The sequence below is a fragment of the Panthera onca genome, chromosome D2, assembly GCF_046562875.1.
Source record: "Panthera onca isolate mPanOnc1 chromosome D2, mPanOnc1 haplotype 2, whole genome shotgun sequence".
In the NCBI taxonomy this organism is placed as follows: Eukaryota; Metazoa; Chordata; class Mammalia; order Carnivora; family Felidae; genus Panthera; species Panthera onca.
In genome coordinates this window covers 84,136,335-84,164,152 of record NC_138349.1, presented here as the reverse complement: position 1 = coordinate 84,164,152, position 27,818 = coordinate 84,136,335, and the positions used below count along the sequence as shown (strand labels likewise).

The window sequence follows — 27,818 nt, the reverse complement described above, 5'->3', positions numbered from 1 at the left end:
CTAGAATGTGCGTTTTAATTACTAAAGAGGGATTTCTCTAATGATTGAAATGAACTGGAGCAATTGTCCAGCCTACCTAAATTTAATCCATGTACAGAGAAAATAGAAACACTAGACCAAGAGGAATTTCAAGGGCAGTGGGAAAAGGAACAGAGGTGCTTCATAATTGCTCTCTGATGAGTCCTGTTTTTAAAAATACCCTGGCTGCGCCTTTATAATCACCCTTAATCCTCACAGGAACAAACTGAGGCAGGTAGTTACCATCGTCTCAGTTTGCCTGGCAAGCCTCCGTTCCGTCAGTGGCAATCTCACTCTGGCCACAGGAGAAGATGTACAATGTAAACATAATAACGTGCACACTCTTGGCCACGGGAATTAACTTGGGAAGGAGTAAGTGGCCCAGGGGAGGGCGTTCACCTCTGCACCGTTTTCCTGACTGTACCTAATAGGCAAAAGAGCCTCTCGTGTTGGAGCTGATGGCTTGCAAGCCTAAGGAGGTCAGTGCCCTCCCTATTCCTTTCCACATGGGCAAAGACTAGCCACAGTTGGAGAGAAGGAAGTCAATACACATACAGACACACACACACACACACACAGCAACCAAAAAACCTGAGGAGGATCCAATCCTTGGACCCCGTCATTTCTGACACTAACTTTTCTTTCCTGTGTCCCAGTTCTAGAAGCCAATAAATGCATCTTTCCTAAGTAAACCAGTTAGATCTGTCTTCCTGTCAATTTCATCCAAAAAATCTGAACTATTACAATTACAAAAATATTTAACTGAGGATGAGGCTAGAAAAATAAGCTGTCTTCCTCAAGGGCATAAATGTTGTAAGTGGCAAAAAGTGAACCAGATTTCTGGATCTTTCTGACTGCATAGTCTTTGATCTCAACAAATAAATCTATTTTGTGAAATTTCAAGGGCACCATTGAGGATTTTTTTTTCAAGTAGGCTCCAACACCCAGCATGGAGCCCAACACAGAGCCGAACTCATGAGTCTGAGATCAACACCTGAGCAGAAATCAACAGTCTGGCACTTAACCGACTAAGCCACCTAGGCACCCCACCATTGAAGTTTTAGGAGATTTTTTAAAAAGTATGGGGCACCTGGGTGGCTCAGTCGGTTAAGCATCTGACTTCAGCTCAGGTCATGATCTTGCAGTTTGTGAGTTCAAGCCCCGCGTCCAGCTCTGTGTTGACAGCTTGGAGCCTGCTTTTGATTCTGTGTCTCCCTCTCTCTCTCTCTCTCTCTCTCTCTCTCTCTCTCTCTCTGCCCATCCCCTGCTCATGCTCTGTCTCTGTCTTTCTCTCTCTCAAAATAAATAAACATTAAATTTTTAAAAATTATAAAAAAGTAGTTGGGCTTCTGCTTTTCCTCCTTCTTACGCCTTTCTCTTCCTTTCTTTTTTTTTCTGCCTTCCTTTCTCTTCCCCTTCAGAGCAATCTGGTCCTAATGTCCATGTGCACCTTGGGCAAGGAGGGTGACAAGGAAGGAGGAGACTGGGTGAAGGGGACATCCGCGGGGACATGGCCCCCCCATGAGCAGTCAGAGCAGACCAGGGCTACCCTCTCAGTGTGGTCAAAGGATTAAGACTGAGCCTCAGGAGACTGAGCTCCTGTTTCAATCTTTGCCTCACTTGGTGTTTTTCTATTCTCTTTCTCCAGCCCTCCCCTATTTTTAGTTTACTTTTTGCAATTCCCCCTCCATCTAAACCTTGAAAAACTGCAGGAAGTGCAGAAGCATCTTTTGAAAGTACCATTCTGCCCGTTGCCACGAAGGAATGGAACCAATGATCCCCAGCAAGAGGCATGAAAATCAGAATAATCCCCATTCTTTTCCATTGAAGTTTTTGTAGCAGATGAAGAGAAGACAAAGAAAACTTCAAGGTGGGCCCAACCACAAACACACAGACACCTCTCCTTGCCTCCCCCCCTGAGAAAGCCCAGCCGTGCTCCCATCTGGGTGTTGCCTTGATGTGCACAGAGTCATAAAGCCTTTCACCACTGCTTGGGTCGATAAACTACTGTTGTTCCTTGACAGCACCCATGTACAGAGGGACCCATGGTCCAGCATGCAGCGGCGGAGGTGAGGGGATGGGAAGACACCCACAAGAGGGGCAGCATGTGTGGGGCATCCGAGCACAGGGGCAGAGGGGGCATCCATGCAGGACCCAGAGTTCGCGACCTCATCTGTGATCGAGAAATCCCGGAAGCTGCGAAGGTAAGGGATTTTTACAAATGTTGTGCTGACGCATCCTTTAATATCGAACACAGGATGTGTCGATCCAAAATGAGAATGTGTTGATCCAGAATGAGAATTATGTGACGAATGAATGAGTGAATAAGCAGGGCATCTGCAAGACAGTTAAGAACACAAATGTGAAAACATTATTAATTCTAGCGTTAGCTGATTTTCCCTGCTTTTAAACAGGGGGAAACACATTTTTGTTTTATTAAGCCATGAAGTTGTTAGGGATTTGGTTTCCTTGATGAGAGAACTCTTCTGTTTCATGAATGTTAATCCTCGGTATCCAAAATGCCACTCTAAAGAAATACTTAGCACCACAACAATAAGACAAAGGCCCGAGTAAAGTAAACATTCCAGAGGCCTTCAGAGGTTAAATAGGAATCTGGAAATAATTATCCTATTGCTAAAAAATAAATAACATATGGAAAATATAAGCAGTGGGGGAGGACTTCCTCTTTTTAAGCAGAATTTTATTCTTAAAATTTTTTTTGACAAAATAATATTTGACTGATGTAGTCTAAAAAGTAAAGCAATAATATAATTATTGTTTGGTATTAATATTATTGTGTTCATAACCTACTTTTTATCATTTAGAAGTATTCCCTGTATATGAAATCATGGTATTTAATATTATTTTTTGCCCCACTTTTTATTATACAAAATTGTTCACATTGTATATAAAATGATTTAATTTGAGGTACAGAAGAGAGATTGACACATATATATAACCCATCACCCAGTCAAGAAAATTTAAAAATAAACAACAACCTGGATTTATTCTATGGCCTCATTTTCTGTCTCTCTCTCTCTCTCTCTCTCTCTCTCTCCCTCACTTCTGTTATTCTGTGAGCTTCTTCAAGAAGGCGTCTAGACTATGACCCCTTCCTCCTTTTGTCCACCTACAGCTGTCTGGTTTCTGTCCGCACCACCCCACCAAAACCGCGCTCACCCAGAAATTGTTCTGGGCGTTAAATCAGAGGGAAAATTCTTAGTTCTTAATTTACTTGACCACTAAGAACATTTAGCACCACTGCCCACTTCTTGAAACTCTACAGTCTTGGTTGTTCCCCACACTACATTCTTTCCAAATTTCTTCCTGATTATTTGGCCCCACCTTACCCTCTTTTTCTCTTCCTTACTCCATTATCGTTCCCTGTTGTTAACGTTAGGATTTTTTCATCCAGTCACCTGAGTAAGAACACTGGGCATCACCCTGGACTGCTGACCTCCCTTCTGCCCTCATAGTCAACTAATTCCAAATATATCTCCACCCTGTCCCCATATCCTTTCCCACTGCTGCTATCTTACTAAACACTCTCATTATCTCTCAGCAAGTGATTCTAAGAGGTTCCTAACTAGTCTCCCGCTTTCCAGCCAGATCCCCCCACATTCCATCCTTCAGAGCTGCCACCAGCATGACAGTACCCCATCACTCGCCAGTAACAACCTTTCCGTGGTTTCCCATTAATTGCAAGATAAAGCCCCAGCCCTTTGGGACAGCCGGCATACTACATTTCCCTCTCTAAAGTCTTTCCCTTTCCTCTGTAAACTGGCAAGTCTCCTTCCTGCACCACTAATCTACGAAGCTGGTTCTTCTGTACTCTTTTCAGCCTACTCTGCACCATAATCATCTGCTCCCGTAGCTTTTATATCTACAGCTCAAACCTCTCTTCTGAATATTAAAACACTGTATTCAACTTCTCATTGGACATCAGTCTTAGTTAAATCAGAGAGAAAATTCTTAGTTCTTCATTTACTTGACCACTAAGAGCGCTCGGCATCACTGCCCATTTCTTGAGACTCTACAGTGGCATTTTGTGTGTCTAAAACGTCGTCATCTCTCTCCCCAAATGTGCTACTATCTTTGCTATGTAGGTGACTGGCACCACCTAACTGTCCTCTGCAGAAAACCAGAGCCCTCCCTTGTGTCCTCCTCTTTCTTATTTTCTGCATGTCCATTTTCTACTCAGTACAGTTGATTCTACTATCAAATATAATTTAAACGGATTCACTCACAAGCATCTACACTGTAGGTGGGAACTAAGTCAGAACTGCACCATTCGCAACCAGCTCAATATCCTGTTTCGTTGCCTCCACCTCTATTACCACGTGACTTCCTCAATCCATTGCCCAATATCCTGCAGACTGAATTGTATTTATAAACTAAACACTTGAACATTATACCTCTGCTCAAAACCCTTCAACAGGTCCCTGTGATCAACCATGAGAATCTAAATTCATTTGCGTGACCTTCACAAGCTTCTCCACGAGTTCTTTGATTTATGTCACGACTTCTGCCACTAAGATGGCACACATTTGCTCCTCTGCGTCCGAAACCCCTCTGTGTTAACCGGGCCTTAGAAAGTGAATGGCTTCAAACTTGACCAAGGGTTATCATTTTTGTTTCTGAAAACGAACGTATACTATCATGAAACCAAATAAAAAATAAAAAAGTGAGGGTCGCCTGGGTGGCTCAGTGGCTTGAGTGCCTAACTCTTGATTTTGGCTCAGATCATGATTTCACTGTTTGTAAAATCAAGCCTGCATTGGACTCTGCACTGACAGAGCCTCTCTCTCTCTCTCTCTCTCTCAAAATAAATAAATAAAAATTTAAATAAGTGGTAACAGAAAAGAATAGGGCTTTACATGTTTACATTTCGACTTTTATGAAAAAAAGGTAACAAATGGCTAGCAGCCCTTTCTGTGTAGTTACTTAAAACAGAAAAAAAAAAACAAAACAAAAAAGGCCTTATAAAAGTGGCTTGATAATTAGAGAGATATTGTCATATTTATTAATTAAAGAAAAAAAAAGCCCAGAAATGGACCCCACAACTATATGGTCAACTCATCTTCAACAAAGCAGGAAAGAGTATCCAATGGAAAAAAAGGCAGTCTCTTCAACAAATAGTGTTGGGAAAACTGGACAGCAACATGCAGAAGAATGAAAACTGGACCACTTTCTTATACCATACACAAAAGTAAATGTAAAATGGATGGAAGATTTAAATGTGAGAGAGGAAACCATCAAAATCCTGGAGGAGAACACAGGCAGGAACCTCTCTGATGTTGGTTATCACACCTTCTTACTAGACACATCTTCGGAGGCAAGGAAAACAAAAGCAAAAGTGAACTATTGGGACCTCGTCAAAATAAAAAGCTTCTGCACAGTGAAGGAAAAAATCTACAAAACTAAATGGCGACCTTCAGGATGGGAGGAGATATTTGCAAATGACATATCTGATAACGGGTTAGAATCCAAAATCTATAAAGAACTTATCAAACTCAACACCCAAAAAGGAAATAATCCAGTTAAGAAATGGGAAGAAGACATGAATAGACACTTTTCTAGAGAAGACATCCAGATGGCAAACAGACACACGAAAAGATGCTCAGCATCACTGATCATCAGGGAAATACAAATCAAAACTACAATGAGATACCACCTCACACCTGTCAGGATGGCTAAAATTAACACAGGAGACAACAGATGTTGGCAAGGATGAGGAGGAAGAGGAACACTCTTACACCGTTGGTGGGAAAGCAAATTGGTGCAGCCACTCTGGAAAGCAATATGGAGGTTCATCAAAAAGTGAAAAATAGAAGCGCCCTATTTCTATTACACTACTAAGTATTTACCCAAAGGATACAAAAATACTGATTTGAAAAGACACATGCACCCCTACATTTATAACAGCATTCTCAATAGTTGTCAAATAATTGAAAGAGCCCAAATGTCCATAGACTGATGAATGGATAAAGAAGATGTGACGTATATGTGTGTGTACACACACACACACACAATGAAGTATTACATGGCAAACAAAAAGAATGAAGCCTTGCCATTTGCAACAACGTGGATGGAACTAGAGTGTATTATGCTAAGCGAAATAAGTCAGGCAGGGAAAGACAAATATATGATCTCACTCAGATGTGGAATTTAAGAAACAAAACAGATAAATAGAGGGGAACAAAAAGAGAGAGAGGCAAACCATATAACAGACTCTTAACAATAGAGAACACACTGGAGGTTGCTGGAGGCGTGTTTGGTGGGCAAGTGATGGTCTAAATGGGTGACAGGTACTGAGGAAGGCATTTGTTGGGACAAGAACTGGGTGTTATATATAAGTGATGAATCACTAAATTCTACTTCTAAAAGTAATACTACACTCTATTAACCAACTAGAATTTAAATAAAAACTTGAAACAAAAAAAATTTAAACTATTACTTAAATTTAGTAGCTGTAGATTTAGGCTGGAATATTTTGTTTCCTTCAGGAATATTTTTATCAAAATGATACTTATTATAAATGAGTTATATTTTCAAAAATAAATAAGTAAATGAGAAAAATAAATCTACTTCTTTGCAATATAATTTAGGTTAAAAAGGACAACAGTCAGGCTTTTTTCCCCTCAGTTAATTGTAAATTATTCCCCTAGAGTAAAAAATCTAAAATTGTACGTAGGTTTGTTTTTTTTTTTCCCACTAAGAAAACTTGAATTTTAACAGTTAAATTCCTTCCTCTTTTACAGACCCTGTCTTCACTGAACATCATTTGAAACAAATTGATATTTTTGAATCTTGGCAATACTCCAGGGACAACATTACCAGCAATGAAATTTCTTCCAAAAATCCAGAGAATGCAGTGAGAGACTAATCTGGGCTCAGTTAATTATATGTTTGTAAAGCACTCTGCGGGGTGTTTTTTTCCCTCACATATTTATTTTTAACACAAACATATACACTCAGCTGACGGCAGTGCAACTATGGTCATAGCCTCTAAACTCCATGAGAGTTTACCACCTGCATTTACTTATTGAGCATTCAACAAGTATTTACTGAGCGCCAGCCTGAGACACGCTTGACTCCTACCTTCATGGAGCTTAAATTCTAATAAACGGCGTTCACTGAACTATGTTCCATGTGTTTGTTGTGTTAAATGTTCTACTTCCGTCTTCCCCTTTAAGCCTTTAAGGTCACCATAAGGAAGCGACTATTTATTATTACTGCCTTTATTGTTCTTCTTACTATTTTGTAGACAAGAAGACAGGACTTGGAGGGATGAGCAACTGACCAGAAGTTCGAGGGAGGCAGTGGTGTGTTTAGCTCAAAACTCAAAAATCGTCTTCTTTGTAAGTAGTATTGGCCACATACACAGCATTAGCCAATGAGCTGCAAAAAGTTTTTAGGTGGTGTTTCCGAATGAAGCTCCTTAAGTAGTGCATGCTTCAGCTGGCGGATGCCCTTCTGTCCTTTGGAGTTCTTTGTTCCTTCCGCTGAGATTGGACAAAGGGGTTCATAGTGACCATGAAGAGAAAGACCACAGAGATGGTAAAATGACGCGGCGTCAGACAGCCCACCTCTGCTGAGGCGCACACCGGGTCCTATCACCCCCTTCTGCAGTGTGTCCACACCGCACAGGAACAGAAATCCATCTCTTTGCTTGTTTACAAAGCCCACTGCTTCCTGCCTGCCTCTCTGGGCTCATCCCAACCTGTCTCTTCTCTGTCTCCAGAAACCAACACAGGTGGCCTTCTTTCTGCTCCTAGAATGTGCCAAGCAGGCTCTTCAGGGCCTTCACACCTGCCGCTCAGGACACTCTAGGGTTTCTGCTTCTCCGCCTGACCGACCCTTCTGGTCAGGCAGATCTTAGCTCCTTGTCATTACTTCAGAGACGTCCCCTAACCACCTACTCTACGGCAGCCACCAGTAATTCCCTATCACGACCTAGCCTAACTCTTTGTGCAGGACTTCGGACTGTCATACTTTTTCGTGTCTATTTCCTCCTTGACCTGTGTGTTGTGTCGATCACCTACCGCACTTCCACCAAATATGAACTTTTGTGTCCACTAAGCAACCTCTGGCACATACATAATGCCTAGCATGTAGTCAGAGCTCAGGAAACATTTGCCACATCGATGTGTCGTGTACCAAACCTCCTCCTAAGAGATATAAAACACTCTAAGTGGAAATCTCTACATTTATCTCATGCAGGTTCTATAATTTGTACTACTGAAAATACTTCAGCATATTTCACTATATAAACCAACATTCCATATTTTCATTTCCTCAATCATCCTTCACTCTGATGACATCAATGCCAGAATAATGAGAAGAAGAGAACTCAGAGCAAGACCAAAAGCAATAAGGTGTCTCAAAATGAAAGACAGATAGATGTCAGACACATGGAAAAAACAATTTTAATCAGGCTTTTGCAGATTTTACTATGGGAAGAATCTCCATTTCTCATCTAATCTATATGTAGTTCCCAATTAATACTGTAACATTTGGGTGACTGAGAAAAATATAGTTTAATTTTTTGCTTCTATAGTTTAAAATGTTGCTTCTTCACCACATCTTGGGTTGAATGGGGGATATGCAGCAAGTTATGGGTTATGAGTTTACTCTGGGGATCTTTCTGAGAAGATAGACACACATCAGAATTATGGATTATGGAACACATTATGTTGGTTTATCCATGATTCCTTCTCAATATAGTGAGGTGGCAAAAGATAGTGGCTAAGAGCACAGGCTCTAAGTCCAAACTGTCTGGATTTGAATTCAGGTTCTGCCACTTATTAGTTGTATGGCCTTAAATATATTACATAACCTCTCTGTGCTTGAGTTTCCCCATCTGTGAAATAAATCAAAAGGATGTTTATCTCATAAGTTGTGTGGAGATTAAAAGAAGTAATAGAGGTGTTATGGGCTGATTATTGTATACCCTTCAAATTTGAATGTTGAAGCCCTAACCCTCAATATGATGATATCTGAAGATGGGTCTTTAGAAGGTAATTAGAATTAGATAAGGTCATGAGGTGTTAGTGACTAATAAGAAGAGGAAGAGGTCTTTGTCTCACTCTCTCACTCTCACTCTGTGCATGCACCTAGGAAAGGCCCTGTGAAGACACAGCAATAATCCAGTCATCTGCAAGCAAGGACAAGAGCCTTCAACAGGAATCAAATCTACCAGCACTTTGATCTTGGACTTCTCAGCCTCAAGAGCTATGAGAAATACATGTCTATTATTTAAGCCACTTGTCTGTGGTAATTTGTAATGGTAGCCCAAGCTGACAAAGACAACAAACAGGTCAAGCTTTAGAATGGCGCCCAGCATATAGTAAGCACTCAATAAACATTGTCGATTATAACCATACATAACCGTACCCATAATGAAATATACCAAGATAAAGCACTGTAAAGGAAGAGCTCTCTCAGTTGAAGTAAGAAGCAGTTAAAGCAGCTGGCCTGTGACCTATTCCTCTCCTGGTTGCCATGGTAATATTGCCGAAGTAAGAAAGAATGCAGGTGACCCAGTCTTATCTTCTTGGAAGCATGGTAAGTAGGTGTCTGAGCAACATCCTGATGATTCATGCTAGGAGGAATATCCACATATTTGGAATACTCTTGACAGTATGTCCCTAGTTCAGGATTGCTTACAGAATGAAGCATGGCTCCCAAGAGAAAATCACCTAATCTATATGCTCCTCAAAAAACAAGCAACACGTGGACTTCTTACAGACCTCCTATATTATTCAGGGCCAAAAAGCATGCATCTGGTGAAACAGAATGTGAGTAGTTACGCAGGTGTCCCAGACTTGTTCCCTTTCTCTTGTGTTTCACACCTGCACATTTCCTGGAAACTATTAGTAAACCAGAATACTGGTAAAATCTCTGACTGGTGTGAGCCCAATTTGACTCTCCAACACTCTGTTGTCAGTCAAATTGAAACCAAAGTTAGGACTGTATCTACTAAAGGGCAGAAAGAATTCTAGAATACTTTCAGATGTTTGGAATTCATGGGTGTTATCTCATGTAGTCTTCACAACAACCTTTAATGTAGACATTATCCCATTTTATAGAAAAGGAAACTGAAATTTAGAGACATTGGCTATATTGGAAGAACAATCACTATGTTTAAAGCCATTAAGTCTCTGAGAAGGATTGTGTATGGGCTCCTTGCCCATATCCTCTTACCCTTACCAATTTAAAGCACAATGGCCTAACTTCCAGTTGCTAACACCTGCAATTCTTTGCTTGCAGGCTTTTCCTGGTAGCCTGAGATGGCTAGGTCCATGCCAAAGAAAAGTTGCCCCCGAGGAAGTTAAATAGACAAGTTATTCAAGTCTGTCACATTAGAGAGAGACTGAACTCAACAATAGGGACAGCTGGGGATTTACAATCAACGAACAGGGTGAAGCAGCCAATGGGTGGAAAACTTCTAAGAGGAACTTAGGTATCAAGAGTGGGGAAGGGGAGCTTGATTAGTTATCAAGGATTAGGGAGTATCCCACTAAATCACCTCAAAAAGATTCTTGCTACAACTGGGCTTAGTGTACCAAGAACAAGTCCTAGTTGAGAAGAAGGTTCAGAGGAGCCTGACTCAAGTTCGGTCAAAGGAGTGCTTGTCACCTCTCCAAGAACAGGCCAGAGAATTAATGGTCACCAGGAGCAACCTGAACAAAGACTGAGGGGTGCAAACGCCTGGGCTCCCTCACCCCACAGGAGTACGCCTTGGAGAAAGGGGCTCTGTCCTGGCTCTCAGATTTGCACAAAGGGATCAAGCTTTAGTTATGCACCCTAGTAAACTGCTAGACAACAAGGCCAACTTTTGATTGCCTGTCTCACTTCCTGCTCCTTGCACATTTCCTGGGGCCAAATTCCAAATCAACTTACTTGCACTCAAATCCTTGTTTCAGGGAACCCAAACCAAAACATGAGTTTATGTATTCTCATTCAACAGAATAAGATCTAAACAACCCCAACAATAAAAAATATATATTAATAGTTTAGCGAAAAGATAAATGCTGTATTTAAAACAATAGTAATATGAATTTATGCAGTATAATATACTTTTAAAAACATACCCTGTGTTTTATCTCATGAGGTATTTATACCAACTTTGTGAAGCAAACAGAATATTTCCCCAATTTGACAAAGGTATATAAAATGTCGAAAAATTAGAATTTTCAAAACAGGTAGCCATAGCAATTTGCTTTATTGGTTCCCATGGCTACTGTGGCAAATTACCACAAATGCAGTGCTCTGAAACACCACACATTTATTTTCTTAAAGTTATGGAGGTCAGAGATTCAACAAGTGTCACTAGCCAAAATCAAGGTTATCAGTGGAGCTGTCTTCCTTCTAAAGACTCTAGAAAAGAATCCATTTCCTTGCCTTTTGCAACTTCTAGAATTCACTTACATTCCTTGCCTTGTGGTCCCTTCCTCCATCTTCAAAGTGCATAACTTCAATTCTGCATCTGTTGTCACATTTCTCTCTTTGACCCTCCCACCTTCCTCTCGTAGGAAAACAATGAAACCAACTGGATAATCCGGGATTCTTTTACTATCTCAAGGTCCTTAATTTAACCTCATCTGCCAAGTTTCTTTTGTCCTTTAAAGCATTCACAGATTCAGAGGATTAGTTACACGAACATCTTTGGTAGGGATATTATTCTTTCTACCACATAAATACACTATATAGCTTTAAATTAGAAGAGTCGTTTCAGAGACAGAACCAAGCATAATGGAGGCACATATGTGGGGGATATCATGGAACTGGCCAGTGCAGGTACATTAAAGAAAATGATATTTAACCTTATGTCACCTTAGCTATAGGAATTTACAGCTTTTCTCATAGATCATCAGAGAATGCCAGCCCATCCCCAAATACCAAGCCCGTTCTTGCTGTCTCTGGACTTCCTTTTTCCCCTCACAAATCTACACTGATGCAAATAAGGAAGACTCATGGGCAACCAATCAGCTAGAAAAGCCAAATAACGTCCATATTTACCCCGTAAAACTCCTTACTTTGTGAGCAACTCAGAACTCACTGCTTGTGGAGCCTTGACCTTCTCATCTTACAGACTGAAACTCTTGCAGTAAACTCATCTTTCTGCTTTATTTTACTTGGTGAACAGAATTTGGTTTTTGACAAAGAGAAGATAACTTATTCCAAGGAATGACATCATAGTTTTATGTGAATCAATCACTGATATTTTTAAAAGGCTGACATGTCTCAGAAGTGGGACAAATGCAAACCTTAACTTCCTCCGACATGTATTCAGGTATACGTGAATTGCGTGTACACCTAAATCATATACTTTTTACTTTCCTTGATTTAGTTCTTTATCCTTACTAAAAACTTACGTTTCTTCCTGGTCTAGCAAAAAAAAAAAAAATGTATTCACAATAGCAACACTTTGTTAGCCACATATAAATCAATATTGTAGAACTTGGACTCTTCCAGCCCTCTTTCAATTATAGTTTACTTTTCTCATTACCTGTACTTACTCATCTCTTCAGTATCCTTAACCCTTAAAAATGGAAAGTCTGACAACCAAAATTATTAGTGCTTTACTCCCATCTCACTTTTATCTTCTCATTATTCTACCACAACTGTCTATAGAAGCTTTATCTGATAGAAATACGTGAGCCACAAATGTGAACCACATATGCAATTTTCGATTTTCCAAGAGTAAAAGAAAAAACACAGATGAAATTAATCCTAATGGTATATTTTATTTAACTCAATATAATCAAAATATTATCATTTCCACATGCAATAACATTATTAATGAGATGTTTTACATTCTTTGTTTCATCGAAATCTTCAAATTCTGGAATGTATTTCACACTTACCGTGTATCTTAGTTGGCTTAGACACATTTCAAGTGCTCAACAGCTACATGTGGTCAATGGCTACTCTACGGGACAGCGCAGATTCATCTTATCCTATCAGCTCTCACTGAAAGCAAGCACAAAAAAACAATGGTATATCGTATAGCACCCACCACTGCTATATTAGTACGTGGCAGGGCCTCTGGCAGAACCATCCACACAGAGCCCTTTTGTTGCCAAACCAGGGCACCACGTGGTATTCTATGAATCCTAAAATACGCTGCATTCTGCGAGGGTGGCATCTTCCAAAGCACAATTCTGGATCTGACTATGCACAGGCTCAACTTCTAACCAAATCTTCTGAGGCAAAATTCAGAGTATCTAGAGGTGTCTCTGGAAGTAGGTAAAAGTTATAAGGCAGTGATATTCTTCCAAAATTCCTTACTTTTATCTTTCCTATAGCCTTGTTCAAATTTTTGGTCATTAGCAGGTTCCATTTCACTCAAAAACATCTCTGTAATGGATAGAATCTAAGTATTTTATTATTAGTTCCTAAGCACAGCTGGGTCACACTCTCTGTTTATGACACCCCACGATAACTACTGCCTCCGTGGGTTACCACGTGCTGTGGGGGCCCAAGGAATCAGATGACAATGTGCCTGTCATCTGATTGGTCCCTCTGTCAGTCAGGAAGGCTCTTTTCACCAGTGCCGGTGAAATCTGCATAAATTATTGCCTTTTTCAAAACACATCAGAGTTTTGTTTCTTTGTGGTAAATACCTGATACTATCTGGTTCAATAGTTTTTATACATAAAATACTCGCTGAACAACACTTCCTATTAAGAAAACGAACAAACTAGAAATGCTTATGCACAACAGTTTCTACAAACCATATTAATTTCAGACAATGGGAAACAAACTCTTTTTTCCATTTTTAAAATTTTTTATTTATCTTTGAGAGACAGAGCTGGGGGAAGGGCAGAGAGAGAGGGAGACACAGAATCCGAAGCAGCTCCAGGGCACAGAGCACGACATGGGGCTCAAACTCACAAACAGTGAGATTGTGACCTGAGCTGAAATCAAGAGTCAAATCCTTAATTGACTGAGCCTCAGGCGCCCCTTGTGTTTTCCATGTTGAAGAATGCTTCTCATGTTCAGTGAAGCAGGCCCTTGCAACGCTAAGTCCTGAGCACCCATCTTGTGCATCCTGAGGGGTTTAGCATGGGCCCCAACACAGGAGAAGGAACTTGAACTTTTAGTGTTCAGAATAATTGATATGGAAGTCATGTCTTTATGTTAAATCACCCATCTTCAAACTCACAACGGGTCATCCTTCTAGATAATAATTAGGGAGCGTCCCACAGAATCCAACACAAATCCGTGCTGCATATGTACCGAGCACCCCCTTCATATGACAGGCAACACTAGGTCTGGAAGACTCGTGGCAGCAGAAGATGGGCACTGTTTAATATCCCTGGTGCCCTGAAGAATATCCCTGAGTGTTTGGACACACTTAGTGCCCGCCATTAGCAGGCTATGAACACATGTTTACTGAAATAATTCTTTAATTTACCCATACACAGTTCTGCTATTTTTCCTGTGTACCTCTGCACAAGAAAGTAAGAGAAAGCTGGGTAGAAATATCCTGTAAGATAGGTTTAGGTGCAAGAATGAGGAGAAAAGACTGCAAAACCAGAGTTCAGCTCTGCAAGGCAATACAACCAAAATAGTACAAGGTAAAACACCCCTAGGTTTGGAATAAATGCTAAGTCTCTCTACATAATTATATTCTTTGCAAGTCTAGGCATGCATGTAGGTGTCTTACGATTTAAAATGATAATGTAAAATGTAGCAGAATCAGATATTTTTAAAAGAGAAAACTGGAGAGGTCATTACTTAGTTGATATGACTTGCTCTGAGTACCAGAATCTTGAAATTCTAATTGGTTGAACCCACCTAATCTGGTAGGTTCATTTTTTTTTTAACTTTTTTAATGTTTATTTTTGAGAGAGACAGAGAGAGAGAGAGGGAGGGAGGGAGGGAGGCAGACACAGAATCTGAAACAGGCTCCAGGCTCCGAGCTGTCAGCATAGACCCCGACGTGGGGCTCGAACCCACGAACCATGAGATCATGACCTGGGCCAAAGTCAGACGCCCAACCGACTAAGCCACCCAGGTGCCCATTACTAGGTTCTTTAATTCATATATTTAGTAGACACTTAGGGATTTGCTGGGAATGGCAGGACCAGAACATCCATGCATGTGTCTTCTACCCTTAAATTCAAAGCCTTCCCCATACTTTCTCTAAATGCCTGTGTTTGTCTCCATTACAATCTTCCACTTCCACTCCTACATCTGCTGCCTCATTTCCACCGTTCTGATTTCCATAAAACACATCTGCTGGAGAGAAGGATCTTGTTAATTCACTCTGCTGAAGATTCGCTTGGTTCTCTTGAGAGGAGACACATCACATCAATCAAAGTATCTCTCCCATTTTTGTGACTCTGCTGTCATGCCCCAGTGCCTCCCCCAAAACCCTCTCAACATGTGACCCTGAGACCAAAGGAAAGTCTCCTGGGAAATGCACTGCATTTATCCCCTGAATACTGTTGAATAAAACGCAGTTAGTGTGAGTCTGTGTTATTTGCCCTAGGGTCTGAAGATAATTTCTATTGTCTCCACACTAAAGAAACCATGAAAGTTACGACCAAGAAAATGTAATCGTAGTAAGATCTACATTTCTCTGCATTCAGCCTCCAATCTTCTACGATCCACACTGTTCTCTTCAAGGGAATCTGTGCTTAACTCGGTCCTTGTATCAGGGCCTCCTGACCACATGAAGATTGTCCCCCTCTGAATAAATTTCTCAAAATTCACTTTATGTTCCATATTAGGAAATGATTCTGTAAAGTTCTGCTGCAGGAGGTTGAACAAAATGCTGACAGCTGTCTGTGCTTGTTACCAAAGGAAAGGTTTTGTCTGTCTGTCTACACCCCAGCTCTTTTATTTGACTGTAGTCTGTGCCGTGATGTGGAGTCCCTCCTATGCTGTCACAAAGGGGAACATTGCATTTGTTCCAAAAATAGATTCTTCCCAATGTGGCACTAATAACTTTCTTCATGACACCACTAAGCATCTCTGGATGGTGGGTTTTCAGATGTATTACTATCTAACCATTTAAAACTCCTAGTCATATAGGTTCCCCTTATTTATAACAGCTTATGTGTTTAATCCCAGCATAACATAAGGTTTGAAATCCAATATGGATAAAATATATATTCTTATCATAGGTGCCCTATAACTTGCATTACAAATACTTTTATCCTTGAGAGAGATACAATGCGATTTTAAAGTGAAAAGGAAAATTACCTTATGGGAGTCTATGACTAAATTCAGAGACGTGAAATTGAGAATGTATGGGAATCCCAACATGATGAGCCAAAGTTTAAATTTATTCTATAACAACATAGTAAAAGAAGAATAGGTCAAGTGATCATTCTTAAAACTTAAGATGAAAAATCTTATAAAGCCTCACTTGAGAAAATCCGAAGAATAAAATCACCACTTACAATATCTGTATGACATATATTTCTCTTCGATTTTACTGTAAAGCCCTGTGTCACAGACACTTTTCACCCATCTTTTGAACCCCTCTACCAGCATACTGCCTTACACATACCACCGGACCGGAAACAGTTCTGAATGAACAAATGTGACACATTCTCTTTATCGTGGACCTGAGAGAAGGTCCCTTCTCTTTGTTTATAAACTTAATATTGCAAAATGGACCAAAATTAAAAATCCTACCATGGGAAGGTACTCTTTTGCATTGGGCAAATATTGACTCTACTAGGTGGGAATGTATGTCAGAGAGGTCACAGCTTTACCTTTCAATTCTAATTTTGTGGTTTTGGTGGTAAGAAAAAAACCAGAAAATAATAGTTTGTCCACAGCACAAGAGTACATGTTGGTAGAGAAGTAGTTAATGGTACCGTAATTAGCGAACGGCAGCCTGATTGGTCACAGACTAATTGTTGTCTTAACTCATTGTTGAGGTTGCTTTTAACCTCAGTCAGACAGTCCTCGAGACCATAACTTCATACAACATGATGATGTTGATAACACTAATAATAGCTTTCTATACACCAAGATCCTCAATTAAACATATGCTTACACTATTCCTTGTTCTTCCAGAATCACTATGTACCATACTTTGTAATGTTATGTTATTAAACAAAAGATCGCCAAACATTTAAAGTCTTATTTTGTGTGTTCCTTAGTTTTCTGGAGAAAAGTTATTTTTTTCTCATCCATTGATTCCACAGCTCACTACAATTAGAACTACCATAATGGTAGGATGTGGTGGTAGAAATATATGACCTCAGCCTTTGTAATCACCAGCATGGCATTTCCCGAAACAACACTACAGGGTATCAGCGTGGCCGAGCCTCTCTTCTCGGATCTAATGTTTTTTGTGCATCCCTGTCTGAAAGTGCTGACTGCATCATAAGCCTGGCTGCCAACACGAAGCTTGTAAAACAACAGAAGAGAGACAATAAAGCTGCTATTTGTGTTTTACGGAACCGTGTAAAACCAAGAAAACAGCAGAGTATCCAAGGGTTGGGATTGTAAATACTCCCAGTGGTGCTAATCTTTGTCCCCACTCATTATGGCAACACCCCCAAAGCCATTTTCTTTTTTAAGCTGTGCTGTATTTCCAAGAGAAATACGATGAAATCCTGATAGGAATCTGTTTGTGCATATCTAAAACTTCAATTACTCGTCAAACGGATGGCATTCTTTCGATGACTCTCAAGTCACGCTAGTACAATAGTCTACCTGATACCGGGAGAAACGGTTATATGGGATGTTTTAGAAATTAAGCAGATGGCTTAACTAAGTAAGCACTCTCAATTCTAAACTGCTAAAATATTTTTAGTGGTAATGTTTTCCAGGAAGTAGATTTAGCTTTATTTATACCCAGGATGGGTACACAGTGCTATAATGCTACAGCTAAGCACTGGGTTAACTTTTAAATGTTTACTTGCTTGAGTGTACGGTAAATAAAGTCGGAAATTTTATCAGCATCTCCCAAAATATCTGCAGGACTTTGAGTAACAGTCATCCTCATGTTAAGTTTTGCTGTGGTGGATGGCTCTACAATCTTCACTGCTCCTCCCACTGAAAGGTAGGGTCTGATTCTCTTCCCCTTGAATGCAGCGTGGACTTGGGAACTTATTTAATGGATATGGTGTTACCTCCTGGGCCTCTGAGGCTGACAGCAAGAAGCGCTGTGACATTCTCAGGCTTATTGAAAGTCTCTCTGTGTCCCTGAGCAACCATGTAAGAAATCTGGCTAGTTTGAGACCATGTGCTGGCCAGACCACTGTACATGTCTGGTCGACAATCCAGCCGGTTCTAACCTCTCATTAATTCTCCTTAAGTTCTGCAGAGGCCAGACCAGCCTAAGTACCATCTGGGTACCCCCAAGAACTTTCGTTGATAACACACAGAACAGAAGAAACATCCAGCTGAGCCCTGTCCAAATCCCCGACCCACAATTGTGAGATAGAATAGAATGGGGGTTGTCTTAAGCTGCTAAAGGGAACCTGTCTCCACTCAAAACACTTCTGATACCAAATATGTACTTTATTTATTGTTTTTACCACACCAACTAGTTCTCCAACTCTCCAGACACCAACTTAGTGTCCTACAATTAAATTCTGACACTACCTATCCAGAGTTAACATGGACCCCACAGATTAGGGGTATAAGACCGCCTCTCACTTTAGATGTGAATCACAAGTCCTGGGCCTCCTGCACTTCTGACTCAATGGCTTTAAATTGGAGGTTCTTACCACTTTCTCCTCAGAGTCACTAATTTTCTATAAAGGCTCACAGAGCTCAAGGAAATACTTACATTCACCAGTTTATTTTAAAGGATATTATAAAGAATACACACAAATAGCCAGATGCAGAGGTTCATGGGCAAGGTCTGGAAGGGTCCTGAGTGCAGGAGCTTCTGTCCCCCTGGGATTGGGGGGGGGGGCGCCACCTTCCAGGTAGGTGGATGTGTTCACCAACCTGGAAGGTCTCTGAACAGCATAGCTTAGGGATTTTAATGAAGGTTCGTCATGTAGGCATGATCCATTACGAACTCAACCTCCCTGGTGGATGGCTTGGTCCAGTCCCCATCCAGGACCCCACCAAGAGTTGTCTCATTAGAACAAATGATGCTCTGGGATGCCTGGAGGGCTCAGTTGCTTAAGCATCTGATTCTTGACTTTGACTCAGGTCATGATCTCACAGTCCATGAGGCCAAGCCTTGCATTGGGCTCTGCGCTGACAGCATGGAGCCTGCTGGGGATTCTCCCTCTCCCTTTCTGCCCCTCCCCTGCTCATGCACTCTCTCTCTCAAAATAAATAAACATTAATTAAAAAAAAGAACAAAAGATTCTCCTATCACCAGACAGAGCTGTCTGTATAAGACACTTCTATTATAACCATTACTCAGGAAATTACAAGGGTTTGAGGAGGTCTGTGTCAGGAATCAAGGACAGAGACCAAATTTATATTTATTATTATGTCACAGCTGCTAAAGAATGTGGATACTTTGTGAGCAGAAGAAATAACTGTAACACATGTCTTGTTGTATTGTCACACACAGTCTTGTCAAGTTGACTGAATTTTATAGTAGTATGAAACTCTATTTGAATCATTTTGCGTCAAGAAATTTCACTGTTTTTGCTTTTATTTTACCTGAAGCCTCTCTTTCTAAATGCAACCCACACTTTCTTTTGGGAAATCCACCAGTAACAAGTCTTGAGGAAAGGGAAGCCAAAGGGCTAAGTCCCTCCTCTACCCTAAGTAGCCAGGGGATAACACTTAAAACTTCAAGTCCTCTGGGACTTTGGATCTTGTGCTACTGATACAAGGATGTGAAGACGAGCAATACATTTCATAAATCCCGAAACTCCCAACTTGGTAGAAAGTGTCTTTATGGTCTGTTCCCAGTTTCTCTCCCCCACCTCATCTCTCAGTGGCCCCTGGAATCCCCAGCACCAATCACCTTAACTACTTATGGTTTGAACTGTGTCCCCTTAAACAGCTACACTGAAGTCCCAATGCCTACCACATCAAAATGGGACCTTATTTGGAAACTGGGTCTTTACAAAGGTAATCAAGGTGAAATGAAGTCATTAGGGTGGGCCCTCATCCCATATGACTGGTGTCATCATGAAACAGGGAAACGTGGACAGGGCAGACTGTGTGAGGACACTTGGGGAGAACGTCCCCAGACGACAGAGTACTGGACAGATGCCTCCACACATCAGGCAACGCCTGAGGTTACAGGAAGCAGGGGAGAAGGACGCATGGAGCAGTGCCTTCCCCAGTGCCTCCAGAGACAGTGTGCCCCACCAACATTGTCGTTTCACACTTCCAGCCTCAAGACCAGTGAGACAACACACCTCTGTTGTCTTAATCCACCCAGGTTTCGGAACTTTGCCATGGCCACTGCAGGCAATCAATACATCAGCCAAGAGTATCACACTTGTCTTCAAAAGAAACAAATATAAGGAAGGTTTACATAAAACATCCCAAGATTTTGGAAGAAGAGGTGGAAACAACCAGGGACTTTTTCATGAGAAAGGAGACATTTGGGCTGGGCATTATAGTTGATGTCGCTTTCCTCGGGCAAAGATGGGGGATGGCATTTCTGCCTCCATGAAGATTAGAAGCAGAAGTGTGAAGGCAGGAACATGTAGATCATGTGGAAAAGAACAAAGAGGTTGTGTCCTGGCTTTATGTAGTAGATGTGTACAGAGGATTCTAAGAATATCACTTTCAACAGCTCAGTTTAATTAAACTTCTTCTAGGGGCACCTGGGGGGCTCAGTAGGTTGAGTATCTGACTTTGGCTCAGGTCATGACCTCGCAGTTTGTGAGTTCGAGCCCCACATCGGGCTCTGTGCTGACAGCTCAGAGCCTGGAGCCTGCTTGGGATTCTGTGTCTCGTTCTCTTTGCCCTTCCTCCACTCTCACCCTCTCCCTCTCAAAAATAAACATGAAAACAATTTAAAAAAAAAACACCTTCTTCTAGAAGAACTTAGAAAAATAATCCAGTAGTTCCTTTGGTACCCTTTATTGTCTTTCCTCAAAAACTCTCATAATTGCTTTAGGACTATTGGTTATTCTCTAGAACAGAAGACCCCAGACATTTCGAAGTTACTAAGTAGTAACAGATTTGAAGAACAGACAGCATCATAAGGATATCAGCATCGTGTCTTGAGACATAGGAACATGTTAGATTATCATCATCTTTTGTTACCATGAGTTCATTAAAGGAATATTTTAATAACAAAAAAAATGAAACATCATCACTTCAGACCAAATTATCATCCTTTAAACTAAAAAAAAAAAAAAAAGATAGTTTTGTGAAAAATTTCCCACATTGTCATCTTTTCTCACTTTCCCAAACCAGAGAAAACAATGTGCTTTCTGGGGGTGAGGAATCACTGCTTTAAAATTAAACCCACTCAGGGGTGTCCGCATAGCACGGTCACTGTTCCTGCTGTGAGCTGAGGGAGCTGGCGACCATGGGTTTTATTTAACAGGTTTCCTCGTAGAGGGGCCTGAGAAACGCATGAAATTATAACAGATCCACCAAGAAATGGGCAAGTTTTTCTCTTCAGAAGAAATGTCGGTTCACCTGTTTCTACACCAAGACTATTGGTCTTTTCTAGAGTCGTGATTTTTTTTTTTTTTTTTTTGCCTAAGGAACCACAGGAACCTGGAAGGGTTTAGGGTGTCCTCGTGAACCAACCAGGAGAAAAGGATACACATAGCCTCCCTAGGCTCAAACATCCCCTAAGTCCTCTCTTTTACCCTTTGTATTCTCCTCATTTAAAAGATCATAAATAGAGTTCTAAAATAAGTAACAACAACTAATGAAAGGAAATGTAACTGAATAAGTACACTAAGAGCTAGGGTAGATTAGTTTTAAAAATCGGCTCCCATGTAAAATAAGAAGGTTACCGAGTCAAGCGAGAGTATATACTACAAGAAAAGTGAGCAAATGCTGTCTGTGCAGTCGTTTCACGGGGAAAACTTCACAGCCCTGGGCTCATAGGCTGGGACCCACAAGCTGTCTGCCTTCCCGTTACAGCCACATTCACGCTGGACACGGGATTCGCGTGCTCCAGCCCCCTTGAATTCTTCAACTCTTCGATCACCCCACGACTTAAATTCCTGAACCTGCGAATGCTGTGCCTCTGGCTCATCCCTCTCCTTCCCTTTGCACCATTTACTTGCTCTGCTCACAAAGAATCGCCGATCTTGCTTCCTACCCCCCAGATAGCATTTTAAGCATTCTGCCTACATCAGCTCACCCAATTCTCACTCCAGTCCTCGGATGCAGGGTGCCATGACACCTGAACCCCCATTTTATAGATGAGGACATCTCACCTCATCTCATTATGTCTTCTCAATGAGAACAGAGACTCCTAACTAACAAAGACGCGAAGCTGGAAAGAGTAGAGTTATAGCAGGAAACCTTTACAGAGTCCAAGCTCCCGGCCAGTGCCCTGTGCTCTAGAGTCCTCTGTGGAGACTCTACGAACACCTCAGGTTTCATGAGTCCTACAACGCTTCCGAAAGTATTTCTAAAGGTTCTACGTAATGGCCCTACGTACACTAAATCTTAAGTTTTCTTCAAAAAAAGGAGCTGCATCTTGTATTTCTTCTCACACCCAACTCTACTACAAACAACTGATAAAAGTCAATCAGAAAATATACACAAAGTGAATTAAATGTAGATAATTTTGCAAAACTCAGAGTGTATCAATCACTTTTTTTTCTTGACTAAGACATTTCTCTTTTTCCTCTTCAAAAATTTGGCAAGAAACTATTTTTGTTTTTTTTTCTCAACTTGGAATCAGACGAGATCGGGCGCGTTCAGGGTGGTATGGCCGTAGACTTTTTTCTCAACTTGGGGACTTGAACTCCCTAAAAAATAATGTCTTATTTTTTTTAATGATTTTTAGTGCCTATCTATGCAAGTTAAGTGGTATATTGAAAGAGTAGATGAAGCATTGGTTCTATTCATTTATATTCATTGCTTGGTTATTCATTTATTAAACAAACACTTCCTGAATTCCTGCATTTGCTAGCTCTTCCATTAGACAAAAGACAGAATTTCTGGTCTCTAAGAGCTCACGCTGGTAAATATACCAGGAAGCCAGGAAATTTAGGACAATGAACGGTGACCTGCAAGAAGAATCTGCACCATACTATGGTGGCGAAGGACACGGAAGATGATGGGAAGATCGTAAAGGCATCATGGACCACAGGCAACTGTGCACCTTTTATTCTGGGAAACTGCAATTCTAATGGCAGACTGAAATCCCATTAAATGTTGGTCATTTGCCGGGGGCTGTTGGTATGTGATTCCAATAGGGAAAGAATGGTACATGCCCATCTTTCTGGGCTCTCTTTGTGAGCTCTCTTTCTCTGTGACAGAGAAAGGTGTGAGCAGGGGGCACAGAGCCAGTTTAAAGGCTCTTCCCGAAAGGTGTGTTTCCCTACAAACAACACACTTCTGGCCTGATAGAAATTTGACGTAAGTCAAGATAAGCCTTAAAAAAATCAGGTAAGCCTTGGTGGACCCAAGTTTCAGTGGTACCCTGTAATTACTGAGATTGAGCTGCCACGTTTTTCATTTCTAAAACTCACTGCTTGGTGGTTTTTTTTTTCCCCACTCTGAGGGCTCAGTGTCTCCAAATGAGCACTTTTGGGAGAGCGGCATGTGTGACTGGGAAAGTTATCTTGCATTTGTAAATACTGAGGAGACCACACACATGAAATAGAGACAACCAATAATTCGTAAGATAGAGCCTTTATTCAATCCTTGCTTAATAGAACATTGATTCCATCTTCTGGCTCTCTGGTGTATTGAAATAGGGGGGAAAAAATCCAGAAGGCACTCACTTTGAATATCATGGAAAGTTTTAAGAGCGGAGAAAGAAAAACTTTGTGTAATGTTATTTGGCTCTCTTAGAGTCTATATTCATGAACCGATTCTGCAAATGCAGCCATGGCATAAATCATCTGTGAATTAAGAGTCAACAAAACAATGAATGAAAATCCCCAGTGGATGTTCTGCTCTTTTCATAAAGCACAAGAAAAAGAAAACTATAAGGCATGAAAGAAGTTAGGCTTATAGATGTTTGGAGTTTTCTAATCACTTTATATTTTTGTGAAAGCCAATCTTCCTGATGGTTAGTTCCTGCCTCATGCTGACAGTTTACAAATAAGAATAGCGAGGTCCCGGTTCAGAGCAGACAGTGTGGAGCCCTCCTCAAAAGCCTTTTTAAATTCAAGTGACAGAGCTTCACAAGCATTCCTGGCAGTAAAGGATGAATATTAATGCTTGAAGAAAACAATAAACTAGATCTGGATCTGTAGTCCTTCACCTCCCCAGCCCCCACTGGAAGAACAAAGGCAGACCTCCTGCACTGGATGTTTTGTCTTTTTGATTTTTACACTCTTAAGTGGAAAAGGCACAATCACATAACCCTTGTTAGCAAGACTTATCATTCTACTGATATACTGCTTCATTCAAGAACATTGTCTTCTGGATCCCTCCAAATCCAGACATATAAACATACGTACATAAGGCACGTTCAATAGGAAAATTTATTTTTTCAAAATGCTATGGAAATGAGGAACCCCACGTGAGGTAACATGGCACGGCCCGAAGACAGATCTATGTAAGAAATTCTGGCCTACTTTGTAGGACAGTGGTTTGTTTGCGTTATTGAAATATAATTAACATGCAGTGTCACAGAACACTCGTTACAGTATAATTCAACAGTTCTATACATTTCTCACTGCTCCTCGTGGTAAGTGTACTCTTAATCCCTTTTATCTAGTTCACCCATGCCCCCACCCACCTCCCCTACGCCAACCACCAATTTGTTCTCTATGTTTAAGTCTGGTTTTTTTGTCTCTCTTCTCTTTGTTCGTCTGTTTTCTTTCTTAAATTCTACATATGAGTAAATCATACAGAATCTGTCCTTCTTTGTCTGACTTATTTCACTTCACATAATACTCTCTAGCTCCATCCACATCATTGCAAATGGCAGGATTTCACCTTTTAAGGCTGAGTATATATATCCTATATCTTTTTTACCTATTCAGCTGTTTTTAATTCCTCAAATATTTCAGTTGCAACATGCATGAAATCAGGAGCTGACCCACCTATCCAACTATATTATCTTCAGATTGCTTCCTCATATCATGGAGAAGATCCTCAACTAAGATGGAAACCTAAGCTTCCTGTGTCTAGATTGAAAGCTGTTTGTCTCTGGAATGTTTCTCTTTGCCTCTGGGTACATAGTTTCATTTTAGCTTAGGGGAGAAGGCCTTTTAAAAAAAGTTCCAGACAGGTTCTGAACAGATCAGCTTCAAAATTGTTCAACTTCTGATTCTAGAGCTACTTAAAAAGTCCTTTCAACTGTCTTGTCAGATTTTAGCCAGGACAAAGAGTAAACATTCCTGCAAGTACTGAACAACCCTATGGATGAAAAAGGCATCCTCAAAGAGGGTACAAAAGATATCATCCTCCCAATATCCAGAGCCACCCCAAACACAGCCAAAGAAAGAAAGGGGCGCCTAAGTATACTGTTCAGTCCGTTAAGCATCCGACTCTTGATTTCAGCTCAGGTCATGAACTCATGGCTCGTGGGATTGAGCCCCAGGGTGGGTTCTGCACTGAGCAGGGAGCCTGCTTGGGATTCATTCTCTCTCTCTGTCTGTCTCTCTCTCTCTCTCTCCATCTCTCTCTCTCTCTCTCTGCCCCTCCCCTGCTCATGCACACACACACACACACTCTCTCTCTCTAAAATAAATAAACATAAGAAAGAAAGAGGGAAAAAAGGAAAGACTTAGACAATCCTCTGAGAGGTAGCATCAGTAGAACTTTAGCCACAAATGGAGTGCAATGTATATCTGTCCGGTCATATTTTGGGGTTCCCCCATCTGATGGCTGAGCTGCCTGCATGTGTAAAAACGGATAACCTGCATGTCCCAGGCAGGCAGAAAGCCACGCCAAGCTCTCAGAGCACAAAATGAGTAAGTAAGAAGGAATTCACTGTCTCTGGGAGAAAAGGATCAACAACCTATGGGTATCCCAAAACCAACTTAACAGGAGTCTGGATTTGGAAAGGAAGGGATAATGTGAAGCGTCAACTTCCTCTCTTGTCAGGGAACCACAGAGATGTGAGAGAGAGCAGACTCTGGCAAGAACTCTCACCTTTTGCTGGCTCCTGCCCATTTTCCCTGGACCCCACCTCAGGCTGGGAGGTCTTTTATGGTGCACCTCACTGCACAGGCATCTTCTTGAGGTTGGCAGGTGACCTAAAATCAATCTAACCTGTTCTGTGACCAATGTGCCCTAGCACAGGACTCTGAGAGTTAGGTAGCAGGCATCTAACAGCTCTACATGCACCCAGAAATTCTGTAGCTTGGGCTTCTTAGATTCCCATGAGCGACAGACCTATGATTGTTTCATGAGAAGATTTCTCTACAGCAGTGGACTCCCTGATGGCTTTTAATAGTCTGATTCATGCCTCATTAGATTTAGATTTTGATTTGAGGGTCTAAACAGTCCAATTTCTTGTCTTAATTATTTCTCCGTGTCCCCAAGTTGAAACTGGGCGAGTCGAGTCCCCCCCCCCCCATTACAGGATTGGACCTCCCTGTTTTTAGTGTTTTAACCACTTCTATCTGCCGTGGACCCGATATTAACTACCCAGGACCCTTTCCAGGACCCCAGAATTTTCTGGGAATCTTAACACACCTCAGAACCTTTCTGGGGTCTCTAGAAACTTTCTGGAAACTTTAACAAACCCCATAAAGGGGTCCCAGAACCTTTCTGGGGACAATATATAGCTTTCTCTCTCGCTCTCTCTTTCTCTCTCTCTCTCTCTCTCTCTCTATATATATATATATATAGTTATAGTTATAGTTATAATTATAGTTACAGTCATAGTTACGCACATATACATGGATGTTTTAAATAAAGTTAGTTTGGATCAGAGAGCTGCACACAAGGGAGCGGAGCTCAAATCTGAGAGTGACTTACCCTTGGCCTCTAGCAATAATGGGGAACAGTGAGCTTGAGGGTTTTAGCAGGTTCGTCTCCTTGTCCCATAGTCTGTTAGCAGTCAGCATCAGATCTCCTTCTTCATCGCCAAAAACTGCTAAAAAGGAATAAAGAAGACACTTTAGTTGATGCAAACAAACTTTATTTAAGACTGCAGGAAGTGAGCAGTCTCCATTCTCAAGGCTCTAGAGAACACCAACAGGAGGCTAAAACAAGAAGCCTTTATAAGATAAAGGCACGAAAGAGACAATAGAGAATATCTGGTTGGCCAGGGCCACATACCCAACCGTGTTGGGGTGAGAAGATCCAGAAGTGGCCTGGAATTTGGGGACTGACTGGTTACACCATAGACTTACTGGCTAAACGTGGGGTCTCTACAGGGACTCAAAAATCATCTAAGTTTTCTTTCGGTTTGCTGACGCGCCACTTGGGGTGACAGCGGCCCCATCTCAGGCCTGGAAAATGATTTCCACACCTATTAGAAGATAAACTTGGGCATATGAAAATTTTAAGAGTTGATTGAAGCACGACCCACAGGGGCTAGATGTGTAGGGAAAAGGTGTACAGGGAGAAAGTGCAGAAGCAAAGAAAGAAAACTGTTTGGCTAGGGCTTAAAGCTTAGTTGTCTTTTAGTGATTGGTTGTCCTTAGTATTTCTCTGTTGTAGCCTAAAGCATTTACAGGCTTGGAGTGGGGTCTGCCCAGGGGCTACCGTGGTTAGAGCCCACTCAGTCTGAGGGCCTCCTGGTGCGTCTAGTCTGATGGGTGTAAGGGGCAGCAGCCACC

At 41.2% G+C, this 27,818-nt stretch overlaps 2 long non-coding RNA genes across 6 annotated transcripts in view; one reads left to right on the top strand and one right to left on the bottom strand.

Moving 5' to 3' along the window:
* LOC132685567 (uncharacterized) overlaps positions 1 to 7,152 on the top strand; it is a 36,344-nt gene extending 29,192 nt beyond the window's left edge. For 3 of the 5 annotated variants that reach the window (XR_009613214.3, XR_009613213.3, XR_009613212.3), the window contains exons 2-4: positions 1,667 to 1,888; positions 2,043 to 2,222; positions 6,780 to 7,152. This is a non-coding gene — a long non-coding RNA (uncharacterized LOC132685567). The remainder of the gene's footprint in view (positions 1 to 1,666; positions 1,889 to 2,042; positions 2,223 to 6,779) is intronic. The other 2 variants (XR_013550619.2, XR_009613215.3) reach the window with 1 other exon arrangement.
* A 5,664-nt stretch (positions 7,153 to 12,816) lies between these two features.
* LOC132685564 (uncharacterized) overlaps positions 12,817 to 27,818 on the bottom strand; it is a 43,621-nt gene continuing 28,619 nt past the window's right edge. The window contains exons 3-4 of the long non-coding RNA XR_009613210.2: positions 27,013 to 27,130; positions 12,817 to 12,996 (exon numbers count right to left, since the gene is read on the bottom strand). This is a non-coding gene — a long non-coding RNA (uncharacterized LOC132685564). The remainder of the gene's footprint in view (positions 12,997 to 27,012; positions 27,131 to 27,818) is intronic.